Source organism: Apostichopus japonicus, chromosome 12, assembly GCF_037975245.1.
Source record: "Apostichopus japonicus isolate 1M-3 chromosome 12, ASM3797524v1, whole genome shotgun sequence".
Taxonomy (NCBI): domain Eukaryota; kingdom Metazoa; phylum Echinodermata; class Holothuroidea; order Aspidochirotida; family Stichopodidae; genus Apostichopus; species Apostichopus japonicus.
Window position 1 is genome coordinate 12,841,330 of NC_092572.1, and position 21,956 is coordinate 12,863,285.

Sequence of the window (21,956 nt, forward strand, 5' to 3'; positions counted from 1 at the left end):
TTTGGAATATAATGTCACTTCCTTATGCTCCAATGGCATTTTGAAATACCCAGGGCAGTGTTTCCCAAAAATCTTTCCCTGACGACCCAGATGCTTATGATTCTTCAGAGTCAGTTATTCAGACTTTCAGTGGTACTTGTGCATGTGCCATTTGTCTCAGTCAACTCACAAAACAATGGTATTAGAGATTGTTAATAAAGAAACATTTCTGACTTTGAGGTTAAGGTTTTAGCAAGTGTTGGGAGTTGGAGTGGGTGGGGGGAGGGGGGGTGGGCGGGTGGGAGGGTTTCTTGATGGGATTGTAAGGGAGAACACATACTAATTTCTTTCAGGCAACATTTGTACAGAATCTAGCAGTTATGTCATTCTTTGGAGAATGAATATATACAAGGGATGTGCTCAGGAATATTTGAGTGCCGGTGGTGGATTTGTGGAGTAGTGTCATCCGTCGACATCCTGGGGGAGGGGTCTAAGGAGTGGGGTATCCATCTCCCCTTTGGACAAATTTTGGCAAATGAAGTATGCTCAGATGGCAAATGGATTTTTTTTCCTATTGTGGAGCTACCCTCTGTGCCAAGTATTCACCCATAGTTTGGTAAATGGTTAAATTTGTTAAAATTTAATCATCAAAAATGCAGAAAATGCAGATATGAATAAAATACTATTTGTGTTTGGGGGCATTCAGAACTGCTTGATGCAGCTGCCCGGTGTGACCAACTCCCTGCCTATATCCTGATCATCCTTTATGTTGATTAGATTTACAGTCTCTTCATTATTTGTGCAAAAATGCCAGTCTTAGACATTACAATTGTGAATCCCTGTTGCTTTGCTAAACCATTAAGCCATACTTATTTATGCAGGTAGAATTGCCCAAAGTAGAAGTAACATTGACATGAAACAATTTAGCAAATTTTTTTCCCCCCTTAGCTTCACATCTGCTCTGTACACAAAGTTAGACCAAGGGTGGATTTTTATCGGTTGATCATATTTTTATGGGGAAACGGCGAATCATGCCGTGCCGAGCTCAATTAGCTCCCCTTTCATATAATCAATTCCGAAAGACTTCGGATGAGTAGATATGTAGATGCAGTACATTCAGAAGATATATATATCGGTTTGAAGTGTAATTCATCATAAACTAGATCCAAATAATCATGTGATAATTCATGATGGTCCTATTATGTCAGTAATGATAAATGGAAGATCTCCTAATTATTGAAATCTGAAGCTCACATTTGTATGCTCCATCTTTGGAGACATAGTTTAGAGTTTTTAATTTACTCTTGGGAATCCATGCTTGAAAACCTAAAAAAAAAAATTATAGCTTTTTTGGGGGGGGGGGGGGGGAGTTGTAAATTGGCATCGAATATCATTTCCTAAGAGATTTTGTAGGCAAAGAGGCTGTTTTTAAGCTTTGAATTGAGAGTATTTTCAATTAAAGAAAATATCCCTTCCCTCAGATAGATGAAATGTGATAGTACCAGTTTGACATAAAATATCTCCTCACCATATTTGAGAGTTCCATTCCATGTTCAAAGCAGTGTGGTGTATTTACAACATGGTGCCGTCCAAATCTCTTGAAGGCCTTCCACCTTGCGGGACCTGTACACTTCAAAACATGCTGCTTGTTCAAATAACTTTTGCATCTAATGAAAGGCTGCTACTTTGTATAGTAGGGATTCTCAGCTAATTTTTCAACGAGGGCGAGAGAAAAACGTCAGTCGTAGCAAAAGGGGCCAGACAGAATCAAAATTTCACTGTGTCAAAATTGAGCAATGTGTAGGGTAGGCTCAGGAGGTGGCCCAGCGCCAGGCCTTAAGGGACCCCATCGTCTCGATTTGTGTAACATTGTGAGTGGAAATGCCACCCATTGAGAACCCATGCTGTATAGACAAACATACAAAAAATATATATACTTATAAGTTCAACATTTACACAGCTGATGTTTTCTATCAGAATTGGGACAGAAGTATAATTTTTATTTAATCGTCAACAACCTCTATATTCCTACCTTGTAATTATTTCTGAGCCTTTTCATTTTGTGAGCAATTTGCAGATAATAAGAAACAAACTGGAAAATGAACTTTTTTTAATTTTTATTAATATCACCAATCTACCAATTGGATACATTCTGTATTCCTTTCAAAATGTTCATCTTTTCTGTCGGTAGTAGACCATTGGGAGTTATTAAAGATTACATTTACATTAATACAACAGACTGAACTATAAGTCGCGTTCCGAAAAGATATCTTTTGTCGGTGTAAGTCTTGAAAGCTTTCTATATCTCTGAGACCAATATGATGATACTGTGTTGCTTTAATCCGTTAGCTGTATCCACACATTAGAACAAATCCTGCTCAGTTTATTGGAATATTCTGATCATTTTAGACGCCTCCCCTTGCCACATGAATGAACACGCCTCTGGCATACCTGATATAAGAATGCATGAATTAACTTCCAGATGTATTTAAAGTCATAAAATTTGCCAGCAGGAGAAAAGCTGCAGGTAACTGTTCATATATATGTATATATATATATATATATATATATATATATATATATAGTTTTACAAACACTGCGCAAAATGTGTGAAGCAGAAATTTGTTTCATATTCCAATTTGCAATGTTGACATTCACGGTGATGATATGGAAAATAGTCTGTTTTCTCAAATTGATATAAAAAATTGTTATTGTAAGAGGATACGTAGATAGGGAGTGTGGTAATAAGGCATATTGCATCATTAATGAGTTTGGGTATCAATAGTAAAATAACATTATCAATTATATATAGCACATTACTGACAATTTAGTTTGTGAATCATTAATGATCAAGGATTTCCAAGTGAGAAAAATTACATCACCATATCTGAGTCACTCCAGAAACTTTGCTCGATCCTTGCAAACTATTTGTATTGGTTTTTTCTTGCCAAGTATGGTTAAATCAGTAGTTTTCAGGCGTATCAATTCATTCAATAACAATTGTGGAAATGTTTGTTTCATGGCAAAAGATGTCAAACAACCTAGCAAGTTGCAGTAACACCTTCAACACTACATGCAAGGAACTTTACCTATTTGCCGAATTATTGAGTCATTTTAGGGTGGCAAAATTTGAGGAAATATGGATTTACTTCGCTCCTCGCTTACCTGTCTCCTCACAACCTTAGCACCTCATTCTACCGTGCCTATAAAGTCCTGGTAAATAAATAACACTGTGCGCCCTCTATGACCGGACCCACCTTCCGGTCCCTCCTCCTTTTTCATTCTACCATTCCAAGTGCCTACACGCATATTTTTCTTGTGGATAGTTTCCTTGGAAAATTGTCTTGGTTTTCTTCGACGATCGCCGGAAGTTTTTTAGCTTCGGATCTTTAGAAGTTTAACAGTCTTTTCCTGACCGATAAGTATCCTTTTTGTCAAAAAGGGAGGGTTTTGGGGACTGTTTTCGTAGTGCGTTTCCTCCTCGGGTTGGTTTGCGGCGGGGTTAGCAGTTCCGCGAAACTGCCTAGGTTCCCGCCCTATTCCTCCCCACGTTTCAGCTTGCATTTTCTTGTTAGGCCACCCCGTAGCGTTACCTTGTTTACCGTTGCTAGGTTACGCTACGCTCCACCTAAGCAAGGAACTTTACCTATTTGCCGAATTATTGAGTCATTTTAGGGTGGCAAAATTTGAGGAAATATGGGTCAGCTTTAAATGTCATATCAACTGTGGTATAGAATACCTAATGACAGTCAGTACTGCCTGAAATTTTAGCATGCTCAAATTTGCTTAGACTTATCAAAACCTAAAATTCCTTGAGATTTTGAGACTCAAACTTATTGCTCAGATATTGATAGTCCTGAGTTTAATTTATACACAACAAAATGTATTAGTAACATGAAAATTTGTAGGTTTTTTTTCAGTCCGAACAGCAAATTTGGTTGCCCCCCAAAATGTAGTAAAATAAAGACCAATATGTACATTGTAGGAGAGCTGTGTTGGTTAGTTAATAGAATACCAATGTTGTGGAAGATACCAATTTACCATTATACCTTTTTGTGTTTTTTTTTACTTAAAATGCAATCCGAATTTGATGAAACAACTGGTCGTCCACCAGAAAACCTCCACAGATTTTGTCTGTATAGTCTCCAATGACCAGAATACCATTTACAATTTACCCCGCCTTTAATGACCTATTAACATGTAAGTTCTACTTATGCTGAAACCCCAAAAGGTCACTGTCAGGTCAACTGTTCCTATGGCCCGCTTCCTCCACCTCTTACCCTACTGTACTATTGGCCCATTCTCACCACCTGTAATGCTGTACACTGCCTCTAAATCCACACTCTGAGCATACAATTGCAGCAGTGATAAATGATGGGTTTACATAGGCACAATGTCATAACACATAAGGAATTGTTTACTAAGAATGAGTGTTGTACGGTGGTTATTCATAGTATATTACACCTGGTGCTGTTAGGAGGTAGTTACAGGGTGTCATAGGGTCATCTGGCTTCTCTTCCCACCCCTGACATGATTTAGGAATTACCTATTGACTAAAGGTGATATTCATTGTTTTGGCCCTCAGACAAGGTAAAGAAAGATTATGGGCTGAGGGTAGGGAAGGGGAGGGGGGGTGACACTTCTAAACAGGGCATTTGACAGAAACAAAAGTCCCAGTTCAATTTTAAAACCTGCTTGCAGAAAAGAAACTTAATATAAAATAACTTTTCAAGAAAAGATGAGTTTGATACTATAGCAAGTGCATGTTTGAAAATTAAAAATTTCCATTTTGATTTAATTTTGAAAAACACATTTTCTGTTTTTCCCTTTTAAATTTAATTTTTGTGACATTCTGCATTGTCATTGAGTCTAATCTGTCGTGTTTTGCTAAATTCTTTGTGTTGTGGCTGTTTTTGACATTGTTGGCTCATAGGGTCACCAAAATGCCTCAATCGTTAGCAGTTTTAAACTTATTACTAAAAGAGTTCATAAGGACATTCCTGGAAGTGTTGACCCTTTCAAAAGTCACTCCCAGACAAGGAGACAAATTATATTAGGCAATTAAAAATGGCTCTGTGAGAGGTAACACTTTTTAAAGGGTGACAACAAACTGTTTTTTTTTCAATTGTGAACAGTAAAGTGACCATCCATTGTTTTCGTAGCATATTTGGGGGTAAGACTTGATGACCTCCAAGAGGCTACCTACCGCCTGTATTTTGCATTAAGCCTTTCCAAGTTGATCATGAAAGCCTCATTAGATGCGACGACGACGACGTGCGTTCCTCTCGGCTTTTACAGAATAAGCCGATCCAGTGTTTGGTGAACCGCGCGATATTATTTAGCCACCAGTAGAGGTTTGTCTGTTTTAGCTTTTACAGCTTTAATAAACAGATCTTCTAAAAAGGTGCCACCTGAATTAATCAAATAGTGTTCAGTTTCAAGAACTGAAGGGTTGGGGAAAAGAAGAAAAAGAAGAAAAAAGAGTAATATAAAATGCTTGGCTGGTCTGTCACTTGCGACGACGGATGTGCATCCAAGCAGAGTGGCTGCGTTTGTCGCTGTCAGTACGAACAGATGTCTCGGTAGATATTAAAACTGAAACATTTACAAGATGATCAGAATGAACGTCGCCTAACTCTGGCCACTTTTTCTTTTCGAAGGAATTATAGCGTTTGGAACGATGCGATTACTCCATATTTGTATCAGACTCGTAGTTCCATACTCAACCATCAAAGGAAAGTTTTAAAGGAAAGTTTAAAAAAATTAATAACAAAAATATTAAAAATAACAACAAGGGGAAAACACTAGAAACTACTTTTAAGGAGACTCTGGCCAGAAACTACTTTTAAGGAGACACTGGCCTAATTTGTTATACCTTCTGTACTCTATTATTTCCTTGTAAACCACGCACCCAATCCAGGTTCCATTTGACGGTTTTACATCGTATAAAAATGTGTGCATTCGTTTCGTGTCAAACACTAGTTGGGATAATCGAAGTGGTCCGCTACGTAAAAAAGGCATTGGTACTTTTAAAGCATGATTTATCTTAAAGTTTCAGGGCACTGGTGTAGAATGAAATATACCAGGTAACAATTTATTAGAATCATATTGAAGTCAAAACTTTGTTTTAGTTAATTTACTGAATCAGTTGAAAGAAAAGTCCAGAGGATGTTCATATATTAGTGGTAGATAACTCTAAGAAACTCTAGTGTTACCTTGCTCAACCGATAAAAAAGAAGTTTAAACACCTGAAAAATGTTTGTTGGAACTTGTGGTAAGTTTCAGATAGGGTTTTCTCTCAATCCGTAAATCAGATATACTCTGGTGAAGTCTTGTTTTGTATTTTGGCATTTAAGAAGAAAAGAAAAAACTCGCAAAAATAAACAGAGCTTGCACTGGTTTATGACTTTTAGTACTCTTATGTCTGGGGAATTAGGAGACTTTGCAAACTAAATCTCAAAGTTAATGAGCATTTAAATTGAGGGAGATATTGTGGAGTTCAAAGTTAAGCCTTTGGGATTTACATAAGGCCATGTAAGCATTGTGGACTTGTGTACATGTACTTCAGAGTCTTCAATTTCAAGTGGTGGTGGGTATTTGCTAAGGGTGTTATGACTAAAGGGTTCCTTCTTGTGACGGTTCAGTTTATTGTAGTATTCATTTAAAGCAGAAGCGATTTAATGGTTGTCCCATCTTAAATGGGCCTTGAAAATGAGTAAAGAAAAAAATGTAACATAAGTTAAAACTTTGACTAGATGACCATTTCGAACAATTTCAACCAAATGTGTAAGCATCATGTCATTAACTGTGTAGCTTCCCTTACATACAACATAACATGCTGGCTGCTTGATGAGGGTAGTTTATCTCTCTAATACTGATTACTTGTATTAGAACTGTGTTCATGTGTAGGTGCAGACCTAATTTTAGTTTTCTTCCAAACAATTGATAGTCCTTTATGTGGGTGACCCTTTTTTTTTTTAATGCATCGCAATATTTAAAATTCTCCCGCACACAATTAAAGTTGCCAGAAATACTTTTGTAATAATGGAAAACATTTTTGTAACAGAGCTTCCCTATATGTGCAACTTTAATAGATTTTACCTGGGGTGCATTTTTGTATTGGCATTTAATGTAATAAACCTACATAACAACACTCACTATAAAACTTTCTCTAAAATTATGTACAACTTTCAATAGAGCTGGCTTTATCGATCGTTTGAAGAGATCGTAATTGAAGTGCTTTTGCTGACAAGTTTACCTCTTTCAGTAAATTTGTACAGGAAAGGCAATATTTGTTGGTTTTAGGCTTTTTTTTTTTTTGACCTGCTTTTAGGTCAAGTATGTTTGAAAATAGATAACAGCCCTTTCTCATCAACTTCCATTTTCCTAGCTGGTAGTCTCATTTTTTTTTTTTACTTTAAAGATAATTAATTTCCTTCCTTTTTTGTGTATTTTTTTTTTGACCTCCCATACTTCAGAATGAGTGTTTCCTTTCTTTTTTTTTTGTAACCAAAGTCCAAATGAAAATGTAAACTTTCAGAGCATCGTAGAGTTAGATTAGTTTAGGTAGCGTTTGAATGGTGCAGTGAACTTCAGTATTACAGTGAATTTCAGTTTCCTCTTACATTGCTTCTATTAAGCAAACAAGCAACTACAAAGAAAAAGGAAAAAGAAAGCTGTGAATTTCTGTATTACAGTGAATTTCAGTTTCCTATTACAGTGATTCTTAGCAAACAAGCAACTACAAATAAAAAAAACCAAAACATTATTTTAATTAATTAATTATGAACACCTTTCAGTTACTGTTTACATACGTGTGATAACAAATTTGCAAAGTGTCGGGGGACAAAAATTGAAATTGAAAAATATGAAAATATAGAAGCACTGAAACCACCTTGCTTACCTGTCTCCTCACCACCTTATCACTTATAGCTAAGATAACCTTATCACTTTAGCTCTATCATCTCTTCAATGACACTGTTAATGCCTGCAGAGGGAATAAATTTATTCTTTTTAATTTTGTCTCGTATAAAATACTACATGGTTTCTATGATAAAAAAAACTGCTATGTATATTTATATACTTTCTTTGCACCTGTATATATATAGCAATTTGCCCATTTTGCTATAGTGTTTTGTGTTGTGATGTTATAGCTATATTTGTGACTTTTATTCTGGTCAGTGAATTTGTTTTATAGCTGCCCATTTGGGTATCTGTCCAGGGAATAATTTAATTTAATTTCATATTCTGTGGAGCAGTTTGGAAGTCTGTGAATTTTGTCTGTTAATTCTGTCTCAAATAATAAAGTAATTATGATCCCTATGTAAACCCGCTATACAATCTTTGCATGATAAAGCAGTATGCTAATTAGTGTATAGCATTTTAGTGTTGCGATGAAGTGCTGATCAATCATTCCTTTACTGCAAATCTGGAAAAACATGTGATAATGAAAAATCCATCCGTCATAAATTATGCGGAATGCATTTCGACAAAGCTATTTACTGTGCAATAAAGAGAAATAAATCAACGATACATAAAGAATGCAAGAAAGAAGGCAAGAAAGAAGGCAAGAAAGAAATAAATAAAAAACAAAAACATGGAAGAAAACAGATAAAAAGAAAAGGGAAAAGTGCTAACCAAACGAAACGAGGTTCATGTCACTTGAAGGAGGACAGAATCATATGCCGATAAATGACAGTTCGTTGCAAATCATTTTGAGTAGCGGCTCGGTCTTGTCATTCCTGAAGATGCTTTTAGTGCCGTTCGTCTGTCTATAGATAACGTCAAGATCGAGATGGCTGCTCTTTCTCTAGCCCCGTCTCTTAATCTGATGAAGTTCCTCCTCTCTGTTAGCTGCGAGGTGTCGTGCAATCCACGTCCGTAAGCCGGCTGACCTAGATCTTATCCTACATTGCTTAAATCAACATTGTCATAGCTTTTTCTGCCCGTTGTCGATAATGGCTAATTCAGTGTTGGATGGACTATGGAAGGCTCTGGGGATTGGCGTTGGATTTGTAGAAGAGAAAAGCACACAGAGAGACAGCTGGAAGTGAAGTGTCTATTAGTCTTTCAAACTAGAATCAGTAAAATATATTGTGAATTTGCGATCATTATCGGCAGAACCGGTTTTAGAAATCAGCATAATATTGGGTAACTTTGGATTCTCTGTCCAAAGCATAAAACTGTGTTTTTTAACAAATCTTTTTTGTGGAAGTGTTAGTTTAGGTATCAGATTATACTCTTAACTTACAGAGTAGTATGTTTAGATTTGAAAAGTAATGAGATGATATATATGCTTAAAAATGAGAATGTAATAGAGAAGATGTCACTTTAAATACTCCCGGTTTCAGTGAATGGCCAAATTTGCGGTCTAATAAAACTGATGTAAAGTTGGCAGGGGTAACAGTGACTTTCAAATAATCTGTTCAGATATATATATATATATATATATATATATATATATATATATATATATATATATATATATATATATATATATATAAATACATTCAAATGAAGTATGAGAGCATGACCTAGCTAACCAACCTCTTTGTTTATTAGTCTCACTTTAAAGTTAAGTTTTTGGCACTTTCAAAGAGACAAACTTAAGTATGAGTCGGTATTAGTGGTTCTGGTTTTAACAGATCATTTGAATTTTTTTCTTTCTTCTGTGTAGCAGAAATCATGACAGCATGCAAATTTAAAAACTTGTATCTGACATGAATTACAAGCCATATCCATATATAGTCATACCAGGGTGGTGGGAGAATTAAAGACTGCTAAAAATAGGTCGTGTGGTTTGGAGTTGTTTTCTGGAGTAATCAGACATTTTTGCAAACCGTTGTACATTTTGATGATCTCGCATTGTTCATTGTATACCATTTGTATACCAATACCATTGTATACCAATACATTTATATTATTAGCCTATAGTTATATTTTCACTCTCTTTATTATTCACACTGTATGGTATATCTTTTGTAGGAAGTAATACATATTGAATGACATTGTGTCAGTTCTATTCAGATGTGGAGATTGGGGTCAGGTTTGTTAGAGTGGTAAATTATGGTATAAGGAAACGATGCCATAATCTGCAGACGTTACTAACATTTATAAATGCTCACACAACGATATTATTATTAGGGGTTATTTTTACTGCTACAGTATGCCCTTTCACTTCTGTTTTTGTTTTTAGATTTTTTAACTTTTATACTGGTCAGTGAATTTATTTTATAGTTGCATATTTGGGTAATAATTTAGTGTTCTTAGTTTGTGAAGCAGTTTTGAAGTCTATTGTCTCTGAATTCTGTCTCTTATATTAAAGTATTATGATTCCTATGTTACCTGCTATACATCTTTGCAATATGCCCCCCACTTTTTTTCCAAAATAGCAAATGTGCCCTACTGGCCAATAAGATGTGCCCCTTTGATGAAGAACTCTCTTTTGGATATTTTAAGCTTTTGTTAATTTTAATATTTTATTTGAATTATTCACATGCACCATAATAGTATTGATAGCATACTAACACATCATATATATTTAAGTGATATGGCCGGTGTGTATCGGTTTATAGCATACCAAGTGGTGGTTTTGAAATGAGAAAGCGCCCCTCTGATGTTTTACCCCACCCCCCACTTTTTGGAAGCTTCCTACCCCCCTGGCTCAGAGTGTGTAGTATTTTGGATAAATTATTCACTGTGGTCAGTTGCCTGTATTATTCCGCTTCACTCTTTACCCAACCGTCCAGTCTTCTTAGCACTATTAAGTTAGGTATATGAAACAGTGCATAAATACACTGTTTCATTTACCTAACTTATTAATAAATTGGTAAAGTCTTATCACTGTGCCCGCCGATCTCACATTAACCTGCCGTATTCGTTCAAACTGGAACGTCCCCTTGGTTTTGTAACTTGCTGTTTCGATCAAATTTTGTTGACGACATAATCTTAATGTTTTAGAATAAGGAATATCTTTCCTGGTTACTAGGTCATGAGACAGTAGACCTGGAGGGAAATTGAACTCGCAAGTACTTGACGAGTGTGTTCAGCTATGAAAAGATAGTTTTTGTGAACTGTTTCAGGAAATACTATTCAGTTTGACGAGAACCCTTGTTTAACAAAATGGTGACAATTTTTAGTTATTTCTGTCAGAACTTCATGATTATTTGAATCGAAACTGTGTGCAGTAATGTAAAAATTGTCCAAATGTAGACAATAATGCCGTCAATGGTCATGCTTGTAACTGGGTCTTCTAAAACACAGGTTTCATATTCTTAAACATTGCATTTGTGACTGTTATAACAATCTCATTTGAAAAGTTTTGGGTTTTAAATCGTAGCCCATAATGTTCACAAATATAGTCATAAATCCTGTCAATGTTTGATAAATAACTAGTATAATTATGACACACCATCAACAGCTAACAGGCTAATTAGCGTAAATATAGAGCCCGCCGAGAATGTCGTGGAACACCCACAGAGAAGGGCAAACACATAGGGAGGTATGTACCTTAAAGAACATATATGTACTTGTGAATAACACCATGCACCACCAGGCTCCCGGGAGCAACTACATACAGATGCCATTGTAACCCATGTGACATTGCTTGATAGGCTCTGTAGTGAAGTATAGTCAATGCACTGTACAGCCTGCATATACATGTACATGTATGCATGTGCTGTACTCTTGTTTAGTGTGCTGAATGTATACAAGGTGTTATGCCACAAGAGTACTTTGACCCCTGTAGTTTCTGTTGTCTCTCAAGACCAGATGGGGAAAAACCACAAAGGTAATCTGATTGCTTATTAATTTGAAGCTAGCATTTCTGCATACTGCCCTCTTTATAGTCTATCCAGCTGGCTAGGAGAACCAGTACTGTGTTGTGTGTTGTTGGTTATGATTGCACAGGGGGATGGTAATGATGATGATACATAGATTAAAATTCTGTCATAGCCCCACCAACTGGGCTGTGGAAGTGGGTTGGCTCCAGGAGTATCTTTCAATGTCATCTTGGCTATAGTTATCACTGTTACTCTTCTGTGAAGATATATGTTACATATACATAGTGGTCAAAGGTCATCAGTATGGCCTCCGAATATGCTAGAAAGTCCATTAATGGTCACTTTTCCTGAGACTTGATCAAGCAGTTTTCTACTATTATTCTTCTCATCACGAATATTGTCAATACTTCTATGTCAACAGGAACCGTACCTGATTCCTTTAAGGTTGCTCATGTGACTCCTGTACTTAAAAAGACCAGCTTAGATAGAAACTGTTTAAAAAATTATCGCCCTATTTCGAACTTGAGTTTCGTTTCAAAGGTTTTGGAAAAGACAGTTTTATCTCGCTTAATGGATTATCTTACACAGGAGAATCTTCTCGAACCATACCAGTCAGCTTATAAGTCTGGTCACAGTACGGAAACTGCCCTCAATGCAGTTCATAATTTCATTACATCCAAGCTTGATGAAGACTGCTTTGTCCTTTTAGTTCTTTTAGACTTATCATCAGCTTTTGATACAGTTAATCATTCCATTTTGTTAGAAAGACTGCAGTCAAAGTATCGATTAGGTGGTACTGTTCTATCCTGGTTCAATTCTTACATTACTGAGCGTTATCAACAGGTGAAAATTGAAGATGTTCTCTCGTCTCCTCGTCCATTAGTTACTGGTGTTCCACAGGGCTCTGTACTTGGACCTGTTCTTTTTTCTTTATATCTTGCGGAGTTGAGTGGTATTATTCGGCACCATGGTGTTCATTTCCATCATTATGCGGATGATACTCAATTACTTCTTGCTTTCGATAAGGATGATGTGCCAAATGCTTTTCATAAAATGGAAACCTGTATAAGTGCTGTAAACACTTGGCTTACAACTAATCAGTTGAAACTAAACTGTGATAAAACAGAGCTTATTGTTTTTCGATCACGTTTCTCTGAAGTTACACCTAATTTTCCACCACTTACTGTTGGTAAAGACTCTATTAATATCTCCTCAACTGTTAGAAACCTTGGTGCATATTTTGACCAGACCATGTCATTTGAAAATCACGTTACTAATCTCTGTCGTTCTGCAAATTGGCAACTTAGGAAAATCAGTTTGATGAGGAATTACCTCGATAATAAGACTTGCGAGATACTGGTCCATGCGTTTGTGACATCAAAGCTTGATTTTCTTAATTCACTTTTATTTGGCCTTCCTGATTCGACCATCAAGAAACTCCAAAAGATCCAAAACACCGCTGCCCGTATTGTGAAAAGGAAAGGAAGAAAGTGCCGCACCACCCCACTTCTGAAGGAACTTCATTGGCTACCTATCAGCTACAGAATCCAGTATAAAATACTTCTTCTCACCTTCTGTGCTCATCATCTTGAACGGCCTGTGTACCTGTCACAACTTCTCTTGCCATATACTCCAACTCGCACACTTCGTTCCTCCAACAAACTGTTTTTAACTGTTCCAAAACCACGATTGAAGAACTATGGTTACAGAAGCTTCCAATACTCTGGGTCTTATCTCTGGAACAAGTTACCAGATCACATTCGTACATGCTATAAACTTTCTACTTTCAAAAGTCTACTTAAGACCCATTTTTTCACTTGTTCTTTTGTAAATTAATTTACTTTCTTTGTAAAGCGCTTTGAGCAGTAACTTTTGTTTACTGATTTGGCGCTATATAAGTCTCATTTATTATTATTATTATTAAACAGTTTTCTGCTAACTTTCAAGCAGGTAATTGTCTGAATGGAACAATCCCCAATGTCTGGGTATACTGGATACTGGATAGTAAAAACCTCCAGAAAAGAACTTTTGACAACCAACCATTAGACATTTATGATTGTTAGGCTGAAAGAAGATGATATGTTTACATTTTAAGGCAATGCATCACAAATCTGCCATTCATCAGCCTCGCCCGCCACCCTCTCCACCACTCTCCCACGAAACCTAACTACCCCTGTCCCTCACCATCACCCTAACCAACCCCCTTACTCTGATCAATCCTCTGATCAAAGTATGACATCAGATTATTACACATCTCAATTCTGGAAATGCTATCCCTATTTAACTTAAGGCCCTATACAGCTAGTGAAATTATATCTAATAGATTCTTCATACAATATGACTTTGTGGTAAAAGGTCAGTTTTTTATATTTTTTTCATAAAAAGATGTTATAAATAGAGAAGATTAGCACCGGTAGTAGAATAAACTCAATTATCCCATCTTGGTTTTCTCTTTGCAAAAAAATAAACAAGAAGAAAAAGAAAAAGCTCTTCAATTTCTCTGACATTAAATTTATCCAGGTGAGAAATATGAACTTGGCAAAGAAAGGTGTTTGGAATGGGTGATGATCGGATATGTTAAAAAAATTGATGAATAGATTGAGCAAAAAACAATATTGTTGCTCCTTCAGTGAACAGATCTAGGCAGAATGATTTTGGCCAGCTCCCTAAATAAATCTCATTTACTGAGCAGCTGTGGCGAGTGTTATCGTCGGTAATTAGACTTGATTAAATAGTCACCCCCGAAGCAAGGTGTCCCGCGGCAATGAGGGAGCTGTTCGGTCTTTACCGGAGATAAAAATGCACCTGCAGCTATTCTAAACAAGTTCTTGTGTATCGACCTTTTGGTAAATGTTTTCACTGTGTTTCGTAGAATCCATGAAAGAAAAAATCCTTCTTGTATGTTGGTTGAACATAGTCCAGGTTTTAATTGAAATGAAGAAAGATATAGATTAATTTCTGAGAATTTTGGGAGAAAAAATTTATTTGATATGTAATATTCTTATAATTTATATATAATTTATTAATATTGCTTGTAATTTCCCATTTGGGATGAAATAAAGTTTTACTTACTTACTTATATGAAGGTGAAACAGTACTGAAGAAAATGTCAAGATGGTAAAAATTGAAATTTAATTGAATTTATAAATGAATTTATAAATTTGTAGAGATTAATTTAGTTGAAGGATGGTATTAAGGCAGCATTTGTAGTCTTGGTGTGTTATAGCCCAAAAAAACCTGAAAGATTTGAACTGACCTCTGTTTCCCTAGGAATTAAACTATACATTCATCCACCAAAAAAAGAGAAGAAATATCGAACCAAAGAAATATAATCAATAAATGATTATTAAAATAGTCAAGCAGATATGGTACAACAAATATGATGTTTATACTTGATCAAATCTTCTGTCCTTTGTATGAGGGAACATAAAACCTAACTCAGATCTATCAAAATAGACCATGTTTGGATTTTTTGCTCTTCCTCAATTATCAAAAAATTTATCCAATAATATTGCTGAATAAAGTCTGGTTAGGAATTAAGAGTGTTAAATTTGTATTAACCTATAACATTACATAGTACCAACATACCCAAAATTAAATATCTTTTCAATTAATCTTGAAGTGATTACATAATTTAGATTTGCTTTATCACTTACTTGTCCCCTTACCACTATTGCACTCTGTACACTTGTCTAGAGTGACCTGGTAACCTAGATGAACTCTTGACCTGCCACTGTGACGGCCCAGCTCCGGTCAACCTACCCCATGAACCTACTGTACCTCCCGAAGTGTCTCTGTTGTTTGTTGTACAGACCTTTTTCTAGAAGTGATATATAATTTATAAATTGTGTCGCTCTAGCGTGACATGTTGTTTTGCCAATTGACTCCTCTCTTTTTGATGATGTCACAGATCAATGTCACAAAATTATCATCAGAACTGTGAAATAAAATAAATTACATAATTTTTGCATAGTTAATATACAGGTCTGTTAGAAGGTAATATTTAGAACTGTATGTTTTGTAAAAATTGCTGCAGACATCAAATGCTCGGATTCTTCTGCCGAAAAAAATAAAACATGGTTCAGCACAGCTTTTGAGCCCAAAGGAAACATGTTTTTGTTTTTTACTTCACTCTTATATTTCTCTCCATGAAAGCATCTCTTCGGTGTTTCTCAAGTATTTATTATAATTGCTCTGTTGATACGCACAGTAATTCCGTAATGCCCTTCGTTACAGTTCATCAGAACGGTGGAATTCCATATCAACAAGCAGCAGCAGCAGAAATGCTTGTGACAAGTTATAAAGATGAGATGTAACTTTATAGCTTCAGTTTTCCCTTTGATATGTGGAAATTTAATCTATTTGCTCATGTAAGAGCATGCCATTTTCAAAAATTGCTTCCAAACTGTTGAGAGTACTTGGTCGAAAAAATCTCACCGAGTGCAGCTTTCGTACCATCGACACATAAAAGTACGCTCGCATATCGACAGCAGTAAATTTCAGGTGTCACCGCCTCGTGACACATATTTTGAATTTTTCACGTCTGTTAATAATTGGACCAACCCCCCCAAATCATCGTAACACATTTTGTACGGTACCGTTTCTAGTATGCGTCTCTTCGAAATTGGAGAACATTTATAGTCTTTTGTCGTTGATCAGGTATGTGATGCAGAACTTTGCACATTTATCAAGCAATTTACACATTTACGTCAAAGTTTTGATGGACAAAGTCGTCAGATAATCTAATAAATTTAAGTCGTTTGTCAATTATGCAATGCAGCTGAATGCATTCTATTAACGAGGGACGATTGATTTTTAGCACGTCATGCCAGATCATTATTCTTTTGAGCTTTTATATTAATATAGAAAGCAAATTGACTTGTCAGTTCAATACAAGGTTGCCAATACATAACATAAGGTGACAAAAGCAGGTAGAAAAAAAAAAGGGGCAATTTTTTTTTATTATATTATGTTGTAGTAAGTGAAATAGCTTGCAGAGACATGAACAGAGATATGTAGAAAATATTTTGCATTCTGTTTAGGAACTGTTGCTATACAAATGGTACAGTATATTTCTTTGACTTAACTTAGAAAGTTGGAAATATTAATTTTCTTGGAAACGTATTAAATTGTCATCATCAATTGTCTTAAAGGGAGCCAGGTAAGTTTGTAGACCTAATATTAATTGTTAGGTATGCTTAAATGCAATGTATAATTTTTTTCTTTTCTTACAAGTGTACATTGTTTCCATGATTTATCACATTATATGTCTAACTGCATCTTGGTGTAGTGTTTCAGTTTGGCTGCGTGTTACAATTCAGATCAGATCCAGTACTCATCAATCGATTGTGAACTGCTGCGCGATTAAATTAGACCCTGTGCTTCGGTATTAGACCCCACATTTGTGATCACCATACAGAACTTAGGGCGGAGGGGGTGGGGTGAAGGGTGTTTTTATATCATAGGATTAGGTGCGTAACCATTAGCAATGTGATGTACTTAACACCGCTCCGGGGTTAACTTGGAGATGAACTTATATGTTACAAATCGTACACAGTGCTTGGGGTCTAATGTAAATACACACACCATTCGAATAAGGGGTTAATCAACTGTGTAGCGTGTGTTACTCACAGGATTAATGCACGATCGGGGAATAATGCAAGCGATGCACGAGGGCGGAGCCCGAGTGCATCCAGCGATAGCATTAACACCCGGAGTGCATTAATCATGTGAGTAACGCACGCTAGACCTTTGATTAACCCCCGTTCATTCATACACTACCATTTGTGTGGGGGAAAAATCATAAAACAAAACATTTTTGGTTACATATAACCAAAGATTTATTAAAGTGATGCCCCGAAATTTTACCGTGCGTTACTAACAGGATTAACCACAGTCAGCTGACCTGAATGGACCAATAGGATTTAGGAATCTTTACTAAGTATGAATGAACAGTAGTTTAATTGCAACACTTGGTAACATATTCACACAGTGTCATAGGCACATAGCCACACAGGTATATCTTTGTTTATTGTAGGGCTGCAGGATGAGGTCATGATATTTACTGTTCTGGCCCGATGAATAGACCATTTTACAATCTGACTGCTGCCTCTCCTCTATTCCTCTATGGCCAAAATCTCTTCCCCACCTCCATGTGACACCAAGCCCCTTCTATCCCCCCCCCAACCCACTGTTTAATATCAAACACCTCCACACGTATGCATATTTTAGATTGTTTTCATATATACTCTTGTGAAAATACAGCCCAAACTACGTAGCTCGTCAGAATCTATTGTACTATTACTAATTATATATGATATATTTCAAATATAAGCTATGACTTTAATTGTGTATAATTAATGTACAATATGTGCAGCAATTCAAAGTGCCACCATGTGAGTGACCTTAAAAACAGGTTCCTGCTTCCAAACATTACCCATTGATGGTATATATCATACATTGTTTGTCTGACCTGATACAGGTTTGCTGTAAGTGCTAAATATTATGTATGTAATGTTATATTGACTCCTACATCGTACCATGTATGCATCATCCCACACTCCAAGTACTGTATTTTCAATAATATATTGTAATAGAGTGTTTCATACCTGTAACTTTGAAATATGATATTCTCCTACCCTCACCATGCCCTAATCTTCATGGCCTGCGCCACTAATTTCTCTCACGCTCTCTGTATCTCCAGGGCTGTCTTTCGTAATACTGTCTGAACAGTGCAACATGTACACATATGTAAACAGTAGATTTAATATACAGATCATAGTAATCGAAGAAGTGTATTCCTAACAACCAAATAATCAGTCAACAGGTAAAACAAGGGATTAAATTTGTTTGCATCATCAGGGCAGGAGATACTCTCTAGTACAGTAAGTGTGCATGTTGGGTTTGTATGGTCAGAGTGGGTTGTATCTCTATAGGAAGTTTGAGAAACTATATGTACAGAGAAGGCAATACATGTTTACATTAGATCAAATACAGATCATAGTAATCGAAGCAGTGTGTTCCTAACAACCAAACAATCTAACGACAGGTAAAACAGGATTAAAATTTAATTGTTTGAGAGATTTCTTCTTCAGCCTGTAGGAGATACAGGAATTATAAGAAACTTTAGAGAAGGTATCATCCTAAATTATAAATGCTTGATATATATATATATATTTTTTTTTGGGTGGGGGGGTTCTTTTTGATTGCCTGCATCTTTGTTAACATTTTAAAGATTTTTCCCAGATGTGGAAGAATATTGTTTCATTCTCTTATATATTTGATAAGTTTCTATATATTCTATTGTGTTCTATACTGTAGCTATGTTAGACTATTATAGTAACAGCTGTTTGTCCCTATGTAATATACATTAGCACACTTAATTAATATTACACTGTGTAGATCTTCATACATATATGTGGTTGTAGACAATATGCTCGGGCATGATTTCCTTCATGATTCATATATAGGCATCGATATTAGTCATAAACTCAATTCACATCTGCCAATATTGCAATAAAAGGAGCATCACATTAAATTCTTGGAATGCAAACTTTTCTGTTCGTGCATGACCAATCAGTTTTTTGTAGTTATTAATTGTTAAGCTGACTTGTACCAAGTGTATCATGTACCTTTAAAGCAACCAGGGTGTATTTGGGAGGTATTGCCTCATGCCATTCAAATACATAGCTACATGGTGTCGCATTTGGTGTCATAATTAACAGAGGATTTACTTCTTAGAAAGTTTGGGCTCCTTTAAGAATATATTTAGTATCAACACAAACTAAATGCATTAAGGCTATACCTTATTAATTTATTGGTCTTGTACCAAACTGAAAAAAACCCAATCAGTCCTGCTCTTGTGTACATTGGATAATTGATGCAAGCAAGCAACTATCTATTTTAGTTCGGCATTTCCATCATACTGACCTACCGTGGTGTCACTTAGCAAGGCTCCTAAAGTGATCCATTTCGCTTTATACTCTCTTACCAGTGCCCAATCCGATAGAAAATAATTGTTGAAATATTGCGTGAGGTCACGGAGGGGTTAATTCATCCAGGTCGGCATCAGTCGGGGAGAGAATCAGGCCGTATGGCTTCAGATGTACCAGGTATAAAATGGCCTTGTCCTTCTTCTTAACTGGTTTACCTTGGCATCCCTCTAATAACTTTTGACAACTGTTTCGTAGCCCATAAAACTTCTGATTGATGGTCAAAGATGACTTTGTGTCGTTATCTGTCCCAGTTTCACATTCCAAGGACAGCTCTGTTCCCATCAACTTCTAGATATCTCTCAACGGCGATTTATCTTACCAAGATCCACGGGTGTAAGCAAACCCTGTCAGGACGATGCCAACTCTGTACACACCTAACACGGTTATCAATTCTTCGTCCTGTTGCTTGGTTTCAGCGTTTATGCGGAAGTGACCTGAGCTTCATAATTAGCTAGCTGAGAGAGGTTTCCATAAATTGTGATCTGGCTTAAAAAATACAGAAAACAGATCACCATGTTAATTGTTGATCATGTACAAGGATATTTAAGTTTAATTCACAGGGTATATTAACGTGAAATTATGAAAATCAAATTAAAATTAAAGGCATTGAAGAATCGCACCAAACTGCATGCAGCCATCTGAAAAAGTTAACTTTCTGTTTCTTGCAAGTGACGTTTTGTTCTTGTCGCTACAAAATGCAGACAGTAATGAAACGTGATACCTTGTTATCTTTAGCTGGACCTGAGATGTCCATCGCTACTGTGCTGTGGGTATTGACCGCAGTTGTATGTACTGACTGTACACTAGTGTTTAATTACCGACGGTAGCAAGCTGTGTGTGTGTAATTTCTGGGATCCATGGTGGTGTCTAACACTTCTGTTACACCTCATTAGAAGCTAGGTCAGATTACCGGCATTAGACGTTCTTTATGCACGAGTCTTCATACCCTTTAAGGTCGTTCAAAACCCAACAACTTCACTACAACACTTTTACTTACTTGATTCCTCTCCTGTTTTGTATACCTTTGCCGATCTGCCCTAGCTTTATAAGAACTGCTAACATTCTTGCAATGCGCTGCCAATGACTCTGTCGGTGTATTGTATGTTGTATGAGTACTGGTTCTGTGAAAGTGCAGTACTTCTGTTGGTTAGGCTAGCCTAGTGTTATGTGCCTGTGTGTGTGGAAGTCAATAAGTTTTGGGGTATCTGAAAAAAATAAATATATGTTTCAAGCAATGGCAGGTGGTTAATATTTTGTATGTTACAGTATGTTTAATTCATTCCTTTCATGTGCGCAGTCATTAAGTATTAATGAACAGTGCCTTCTGCTGAGTAACTTTTGACCCATCTGTATCGCAGCTAGGGTAATACCATTGTGATCATTGCAATTTGCCATTTACAAAGTTTACATCCTTGACTTTTTTAATAGACATTGTTGCAAAACTTTGACAATGAAAGAAGATTTTGTGCGTAAAATATATACACAGTTTACATGAGGAACTGAAGGCATGAAAGACAATATTCCTGTTTAAAATACTGCTATATATATACTGGTGTGTGAAACTTGACAAGTATGTGTGAAGTGGCCACAATTACAACCTTCGCATGAACTAAATTTTATTGACCATTGTGTAACTGTGTTGACTTGACCTATGTGTGTATAACACTAAAATAGGATGAAGTTCTGTGTACATGTTACACGAAGAGTATACTCCCGTTAAACAGGAACTGTAAGCAGATGTATCTGAACCAACTTAACAAATTCTCTTGCGACTTTGATCTTTACTTTTGCATCTTTTGAAGATTTTTCTTGCCTTGCTTTCTTTGGTAAGTCACATTTATGCCAAAAGCAGTCTTTTTGTGTTGATTTTGATAGTAATTGTTGATTAGTTTCTAACCAATATCTAACAGTAAATAATCACTTCAAAGCTTCTATCTATTTCAGGTTTGTTATCTTTGATAGTACTAATACTGTTGGTAAGTTTTACACTGAGTCTATGCAAGAAATGTCTTATGTTCTGCAAACGGCCCATTCATTTCAGTGGTGACACAATTTAATGGGTTGTCTAAATTAGCCTTCTAGTCTTAAAACAAATGGAAATTCTTGATTATGTGTGTTAAGTCCTACAAACCGCAGACGTTTGGTAATGTCCACCAAACATCTGCTAACAGGTCCGTTAAATTAGCTGGTTGGGTTCTTAATT

General features: G+C 36.2%; 1 protein-coding gene and 1 long non-coding RNA gene across 11 annotated transcripts in view; one reads left to right on the forward strand and one right to left on the reverse strand.

Moving 5' to 3' along the window:
• LOC139977083 (rho guanine nucleotide exchange factor 11-like) overlaps positions 1-21,956 on the forward strand; it is a 177,320-nt gene that overhangs the window by 34,833 nt on the left and 120,531 nt on the right. The window contains exon 1 of one of the 10 annotated variants that reach the window (XM_071986116.1): positions 21,432-21,579. The exons of the other annotated variants lie outside the window; for them this stretch is intronic. The gene's annotated coding sequence lies outside the window, so the exon portion shown is untranslated. Of the gene's footprint in view, positions 1-21,431; positions 21,580-21,956 lie in introns of those variants that run through there. 10 annotated transcript variants of the gene reach the window in all.
• On the reverse strand, positions 1,429-4,586 carry LOC139977614 (uncharacterized). The gene is made up of 2 exons (XR_011796612.1): positions 3,626-4,586; positions 1,429-3,068 (listed from the first exon to the last, which is right to left on the reverse strand). It is a non-coding gene; the product is annotated as an uncharacterized lncRNA (long non-coding RNA).